The sequence below is a fragment of the Petaurus breviceps genome, unplaced genomic scaffold (genome assembly GCF_028583685.1).
Source record: "Petaurus breviceps papuanus isolate PSGF00001 unplaced genomic scaffold, PetGlider_PUasm1.0 328, whole genome shotgun sequence".
Lineage (NCBI taxonomy): Eukaryota > Metazoa > Chordata > Mammalia > Diprotodontia > Petauridae > Petaurus > Petaurus breviceps.
In genome coordinates this window covers 84,061-92,380 of record NW_027186094.1, presented here as the reverse complement: position 1 = coordinate 92,380, position 8,320 = coordinate 84,061, and the positions used below count along the sequence as shown (strand labels likewise).

Here is an 8,320-nt window from a genome sequence, read left to right as displayed (position 1 = left end):
TATTCATGGAAATTATTGCATTGGCAGGAGCCAATATGAGAAAAGTAATGATGCTGCCTAAGTTAATTTACTCATTCTTTGCCATTCCAATCAAGCTACTAAAGAATTACTTTATAGAGCTAGAAAAATTAATAGCAAAATTCATCTGGAAAAACAAAAGTTCAAGGATATAAAGTGATTTTTTTTTTTTAGTATGAAGGAGGGGGGCCTGGCCACACCAGGTGGTGCTGTGTAAAAATTAAAGCAGTTGATTGATTGAACATATTAACTTCAGAATATACAGAAGCAATGAGCATTTGAAGAATCCAGAGATCCCAGGTGTCTGGTCAAGAACTCATTATAGGGGGCAGCTAGGTGGAGCAGTGAATAGAGTCCTGTAGTCAGGAGGACCTGAGTTCAAAGCTGGCCTCAGACACTTAACACTTCTTAGCCATGTGACCTTGGGCAAGTCACTTAACCCCAATTGCCCTGCCTTCCCCCTTCAAAAAACATGCAAAAAAAAACATGCTCATTATTTAACAAAAACTCTTGGGAAAGTGGCCCAAAATCTCACAGCATATTCCAAAACAAGCTCTAAATGTTACATCATTCAGATATAGATGGTGATATCATAAAAGGCAACAATTAGGGGAGCATGGGAGATATTCTCTCCCAGATCTATGGAAAGGAGAATTCATGAGCAAACAAGACAGACAGTTTCACAGGATGTAAAACGGAAAATTCTGATTACCAAAAAGTAAAAAGCTGGTGTAGAGGGAAGAGCTATTTAGCCAAAATTAAAAGAGAAACAAGAAATTGGGATGAAAATCTTTACAGCATTTTTCTCTGATAAAGATGTAATGTCTAAGGTATATGGGGAACAAATTCAAATTGATAAAAATAAGAGGAAACTTCCAATTGAAAAATGATCAATGAATAGGATAAGACAGTTCTAAGAGGAAGAAATTCAAGCTGTCAATAGCCACACAAAAAATGCTTTGAAGTGCTAATAATTAGAGAAACACAAATAAGATTCAACTTTAAACATCCATCACATCAACAAATTTGACCAAAAAAACAAAAATGGCAAATCCTAGAGTGGCTCTGGGGAAACAGGCACATTAATCCACTGTTGGCAGAATTGTGAACTGGTTCAGCCATTTTGGGAAGTATTTTGGAAATACGCTATACAAACTATTAAACTGTGCATATACATTACTTTAGATAATACTGCTACTAGGTCTATATCCCAAAGAGATCATGTATATACATACACATACATACATACACACATACATGCATGTGTATACACACAGATTTATAGCAGTTCTTTTTGTGGGTGCAAAGACTTAAAAACTGAAGGGGTGTCCAGCTATTGAGGAACAGATGAGTAAACAATGGTACATGTATATGATGGAATACTAATATGTAATATCTCTATCGATTTCTCCCTCTCTCTCTATTTCTGTCTCTCTGTGTGTCTCTGTTCCTTTATTCATATCTCTCTCCCTATGTACATATATGTGTGGTGGCACCATGGACAGAGTTCCAGGCATTAGGTGGAGGACCTGAATTTAAACTTGGCCTCAGACATTCACTAGTCATGTGACCCTGGACATGTCACTTAACCCAGTTTGCCTCAGTTTCTTCATCTGTAAAATGAGATGGAAAAAGAAATGGCAAACTACTCCAATATCTTTGCTAAGAAAACCCCAAACATATCATGAATGGTTGGACTAACTGAACAATAAAATATGTGTGTATAAACATATACATATATACACACATGTATATGTGTGTGCACATGTACAAACACACACACATTTTGAGGAGCTCCATTGATTCCATCAAGGGAATAGACCAGGAAAAATGAAAGGAATGTGAATCTAGACTGTGTCTTGTCTTTAGTCAAGGTTCATATTTCTACCATTAACAAAGAAAAAAGTTCTTTTTTTGGCATTTAAACTTTATGCCACTTGGCCCATTCCTGCCCTTCCCATCTTGATACAAATGACTTCTCTCCCCCTCCCCCCAGCTGTCCCCACACAACACTCCAACTCCTTTTTCTGTGCCTTGGCACTGGTTGGCATGAATCCCATGACTCTTAAGCCTTCTATCTCACCTCTTAGAATCCCTGACTTCCTTCTGGACCCCATTCAAAGGATTCCTTTGGCAGCAGCCCTTTCCCCATTCCCCCGCTGCTGATGCCTTCCCTGCCAAGATTGACCTCCATCTATTCTGGAGGTGGCTAATTTCTTTTTTTCATTTAATTCAATTACATTCTGTTTACAATTCTAAATTTACTCCCTCCCTTCTCCTCTTCTGTCAGTCAGTGAGAAGGCAAGAAAACAAAACCCATTACAAATATTCATAAATAATGCAAACCAAAGCATTCCTCCATTATTCATGTCCAAGAAAAAAAGAAAGAAGAAAACATGCTTCAATCTGCAGTCTTTGGAGGTGAGTAGCTAGTTTCATCATGAGTGCTTTGTAAGTGTGGTCAGTCACTGTGTTGATCAGAGTTCCTACATCTTTCCAGTTTTGTTAGTGTATGAAATGTTCTGATCACCTCACTTTGCACTGGTTCATAGAAGCTTTCCCAGAGTTTTTTGGAAGCTGCCTCCTTCACCATTTCTTACAGCATAGAAATATCTACCCCCCCCCCACATTCACATCCTGTATCTTTTTTCAGCTTTCCCCCAATGGATGGACATCCCCTCAGTTTCCGTTTCTTTAACAACAATGTATCTGTTTTGTTGTTTCCATTCTTTAATGTAAGCTCTTTCCCAGCGAGTCTGGCTTTGCCTTTCTCTAAGGATGAGAAGCCAGGTGGAATGTAGTGCTGAATTTGGGTCAGTAAAGAGTGAATTTAAATTGTAGCTCAGATACCAGTGCAGTCATTTAAATTCATTAGGCCCCAGTTTCATCAACTGTCAAATAGGGATAATACTCACCTCACAAGTTTGGGAGGAAGAAATGAGAGAAATCATGAAAACATTTACCAGCCTTAAATGATACAAAGGCCAGGATTTAACACTTGGCCCCTTCCTGCCTTTCTCCTCTTCTAATACTTTACTCTGGTCTACTCCATTTATGGCACAGCGATGCTCTCAGCCTGTTTCTTTTCCTCTAAATGGCACTGACTTCACACAATTGTTGGGGGAGTCAAATGCCACAATGTGTGTAAAGTGCATTCCACATCTTAAAACGGTATATAAAGGTTCCATAATAGAACCCTGTGGATGTGGGGTCTAACATTGTCTAAAGGGAATAGGGTGGATGTGGGGTCTGTAGCAAGCAGATGTCACCATGAAACAGGCCCTGGAAAGGCATTGATGGGACGCAGGGTGGGGTGTTGAATACATATAGGAATCACCCCATCTCCATGTGTCTACAGCTGACCCATTCTACCCTCTCCTAGGGTGGCTCGAGTAGTAAATATAAGCTAATGAGCCTAGGCAAGGGATCTTCCATTCATCACCCCATGCCATCTATCTTCACTAGGTTCAGGTCCCAGAATGAGGCTGAGAAAAGCCAAGATTATACAGATTTGCATCAAGCACCTTCCAGTCCCTTCCTCATCCCCACCCCCAAAACACTGACTTGATATTAGCAAGGAATAGAGAGACTTGGGAAAATCCAGCCTCAGCAAATACTCTTTGGGGAATAGGACCCTAGGTGGTTTCTATACCAAAGTCTGCCCTCTTGAAATCTCGTATCAGATCAAGGCTGCATGCAAGACCTGCTTTGTCCCTACTTCCCCATCCCTGATCTGGCTTCTCTGGTGAGCACCTAAAACTACCTTCTTCTTTTCTTCCTGTATAAGATCATTAATAAGTTTTATGTTTCCAGATCCATTTTACCAGCCTGTGCTGACTAATCTGCCCTGTGTGTGTCTCTCTTGAAGCAATTACCAGTTACACCTTCCCTTTGACCAGGGAGCACAGCAGCTACACTATCAGAAGGTCCCAGCAGATGCCAGGAAAGGTCCCTCAGTCTATCACATAGACATCAATACTGGAGAGAATCTAGGGATGATAAAATCTCTGATCCCTTCTCTGTACCCAGCTCTGGGGCCAAATAATACTTATCCCTCAGTAACATCTAGGCTGAGGATGAAGCAGATTACTACTATGAGACTATGGAATCACAGCTACCAAAAAGCACAGTGACACATTCAAGCAGTAATTGGAAGAAGATCCTCCCCCAGCCATCTCCTGCCCACCACCAAAGCTACTGCTGGAAAGGACTCACCTGCCTGGATAATTCTCATGAGCTTGGATGGCTGTTTCTCTGGAGTTCTCCCTCAGGCATCCAAGGAGCCTCCCCTCACTGCAAATGGAAGCTCACACCTGGCTTGAAATCTTCTAGTCCTGCTTGCTGGAAATGGCTAAGTACCAGGGATAGAGCATCAATCCATAAATCAGGGGTCCACAGTGGGGGCCTGGGACAAGGCACCCTAGGAAAACCCAGAGGGTGGTACAGAGGGTGTGCTAAGGATGTTCTGTGTTATTTTCCCATAGACATGCCCAAAACAAAAGTCATCATCTCTGTCTACCAAAAGCTCCCTGTTGCTGAGGAGGGCATTACCAGCCTCCCAGTGCCCTCAGCTCCAAACTTCTGCCACTCCCACCTCCTCATATGTATTCATCCCACACTATCAATGTGTTGCCCAACTTTGTTGGTTCTGTCTCCACTACATCAGCCTTTCTCCACTCACACAGTCAGAAGCCTGGTGCAGGCCCTCAGCACCTGGGGACTGGTCTTCCTGCCTTAAGTCTACACCTACTCATAATCCTCCATTCAAATGCCAAATACTTTTTTCTAAAGCAAAGGTCTGACCAAGTCACTTCCCTATTCAATAAATCTGCTTATAAAGTGACTGATTTCTTATAAGCTTCAAAAATAAAGTTTTCTGTTTAGCATTTAAGCCCCTCCAAGCCTTTCCTACCTGTCTAGGCTTCTTACACTTCACCTGCCTCTGTGGCCCAGCTTTTTTCTGTTCCTTCCACACTAGTCCCATCTCCCAATTCTGTGCCTTTTTGTTGGCTGTCTCTCCACCTGCCTGCCTCCACCTTTAGCTTTTGCTGGTTTCTTCAAGTCTCACCTAATATCACCAGATCTCATGTATATTCTCCCCTGCCCCACTAGAATGTGTATACCTTGAGGGAACAGTGCCTGGCATCTTATGAAATACTTGCTCACTTGAATGACTGTGAAGACTGAGGGAATGGTGCACAGAGTGCACTAGTGATCAGAAAGTGACTTTGCTCAGTAAACCATTTCCCAGATAAGAAGTGGAAATCTGCCAGTTCTTTGGGGTATATGTGCCCTTCAGTAAAGTTGGGAGCAGAATGCATGAGTTTGAAAGCACTTATTCAGCTCTTATTATGGGCCAAGTAAAATAATACATATTGGGAACAAGAATAAAAATGAAATGAAAGCTTGGGCCCCCAAGGAACTAATGAGAGGAGACACATAGGGGAAAGCTGTGCCAAGGGAGGCTTGGAAAGATCTAGGGAAGGTGAGCAGGGTCAAAAGGGGACAGAGATGGATTAGCAAACTCTTTCTAGAAGACTGAGTTGAGTTGATCATAGGGATATGACTGGAAAGGGGAAATAGCAGGGAATAGCAAAAGAATGAAGTAAAGTGAACTGTGGTTGCTCAAGGGTATAGATGCAGTGGATGACCAATTCAGTAATGTGGTGCCCCAAGATGGGGATTTCTGGAGATGAAAGGATGAAATCTTCAAAGTCTTAGCTTCTTGTCTAGGTAGGAAGACACCAGAAAATAGGAACAGTAAGAAGACAGGTCCAGATCTCAGGGCTCCAAGTCTTTGTCAATTCTCCTCCTCCTTAAATCCACACACCACAGGATATTATAACCCTTCAATACTGCTAATTGCCGCTTCTCTGCAGCACCCATCCTGCATCTTCTAATAGAAGTATCAGTTTCAGGCTTCCTCAATGACCTTTCATTTCAGATGTTGGTGCCACTGTTCCTATCTTGAACCCAGGAGGCTTAAGGTGTATGACCTTGAGGGTGGATGGAACTTGACTTGTTCAGGTACATACTGGGCTCTCCTAGTAGTGTAGGTCACAGAGGGGCAGAGACAATGGCATCAGAACTGATAAGTTTCCAAATGCATAATGGAAATATCTTTCATGTGACACCTTGTAGCACAAGTACCCCATCCCTTCGCCACAGATGGATTCAGGATCTCAGGGCTCTAAATGCCAACTCAATTCTGGAGGTTCCTCCTGGGATCTTGGACATGGAGGAATATGTCCTGACCTAAGAAGACAAAATTTTCATAGTTCTCCAGCATTATATTGTTATATAGGTCCTTCTGAGGAGAAGTCAGATACTCTCACTCCTTTTGGATGAAATCAACACTAACATACTTGAATTTCACCAATTCCTGCAACACAAAATACATGAGTTTGTTTAAAGACCATTCCACAGGTGTTCCTGCCAGGAGATAAGAATCTGGCAAGAACAGAAGGGACTACTGTCATTGTGTTTCATCAAGTCCCCAGTCAAATACTTGAGTGAATCTCCTACTTAAGGTCTTTTCAGTTTCTCACTTTGAGTGAGGCAACACCTATTCAGTGAATAGGCCTCTTTAAGAAGTGAGTCAGCTTTTTCAGATCTGCCAATATGGGTGGACCCAGTGCCATGATGCAGATTTTTGTGAAGATTGATGGGGAAGACCATCACCCTTGAGGTCAAATCGTCCAATACTATTGAAATGTCAAGGCGAAGATACAAGATAAGGAAAGTATTCCACCTGATCAACAAAGACTGGTTTTTGTGGGCTAGCAACTGGAAGATGGACATACTTTGTCTGATTACAACATTCCGAAGGAATCTACCCTTCATCTTCTTCTGAGGCTTTGTGGTGGTGCCAAGAAGAGAAAGAAGTCATACCTCTCCCAAAAAGAACAAGCATAAGAGAAAGAAGGTTAAGCTTGCTGTTCTGAAGTACTATAAGGTTGATGAGAATGGCAAGATTAGCCACCTTCGATGGCAGTGCCCTTCTGATGAATGTGGTGCTTGATTTTTTATGGCTAGCCATTTTGACAGACAATATTGTGGCAAATGTTGTCTAACCTACTGCTTCAACAAGCCAGAAGACAAGTAAATGTATATGTGTTAATAAAAAGAAGTCAACTAAAAAAAAAAAAAAGTGAGTCAAGGGATGACTCCATTAATTAAAGGGGAAGACCCTCAGGCTGCTGGCCAAAAGAGAAAGTAACTGTTTACATTACCTTACTCAAAGTGAGAATCTGAAAAGACTTTAGCTTAAAAGGGCTCTCACAGCACTGGACCCAGATGGCTCTGAAGGACAGTGAGGCTGGTGACTTTACCCAGTCCTCCCTAGCTCAAATCAAAGTCATGTCATCATCTCCCTGATTTCATGACCCTTTTTGAGAATGAAGGACAAACCACAACCTGTGGGTAGTACAAGCTGCCTGAATGGGGACCCAAATGGCCAGTTCTATTTGGGGAACTCAACTTGTCCTCCCTTCCTTTCCCCTCCCCTTCCCTCTCCTCTCCTCTTTCCACCACCTGAAAAAAATCCTTGGAGAAAAACCCAGATTGCAAAGCTAGCATCAGATCTCATAGCCCCATCTTCAAGAATGAAAATTTCCTTAGTTCCAGCTATAATAGCATGCATCGATGGTTGTTGCCAACCAAATCAGAACCTCTCTTTCCTATCCTCTGCCCTTGATTGCTCTTCTTTCTTGTCATCCTTTCAACTATCCTTCTTGACCTTTCAATATGTCATGCAGCTGAACTCAGTTTTTTTGTGGGTTCTCACACAGTAGAACATGAATCTGATGAGAAGATGTGATAGTAATGGCAATTAAAGATTCCCCTGTATTGGCTTGGTTTTCAAATTGATTGTGTTAAAACCCAGAGCTTGTTAATCCCACCTGTGGGATGGACTTGTTGATGTGAAAAGAAAGTCCTGAACTGGGAGGAGCTGGTGACGTAGATTTGGAGAGACAAGAGATAGGCAGAAGGACTTTTTGGAAGCAGCACCCACGTGGAGGCAGAGAGAGAGAGACTGAGAAGGATTGCTGGGGCCACTTTGAATCGCCCTGGACTTTTGAGACCTGCCCCCTGAGCTGCCAAGGACTGAGGAGACATGGCTGTTTTGCTGGTACTTTGTCTGTCTGTTTTGATGTTGTTTTGCCAGATTTGTCCATTGGTGAAAGACTGTCCTGTTGAAGAAGTCCTGGAACCTGACTTTTGGTTAAGAAGCCCTGAGACTGTCCTGCAGACAGAGAGTGAATACTGTCCACTGGTGAAGGACAGTGCTGTTGTTGCAGGG

The 8,320-nt window shown here is 42.4% G+C and overlaps 1 pseudogene; it reads left to right on the top strand.

Annotated features, from left to right (window-relative positions):
- The first annotated feature begins 5,323 nt into the window (after positions 1 to 5,323).
- LOC138167914 (ubiquitin-ribosomal protein eS31 fusion protein-like) lies at positions 5,324 to 7,168 on the top strand (annotated as a pseudogene).
- Positions 7,169 to 8,320: the final 1,152 nt, after the last annotated feature.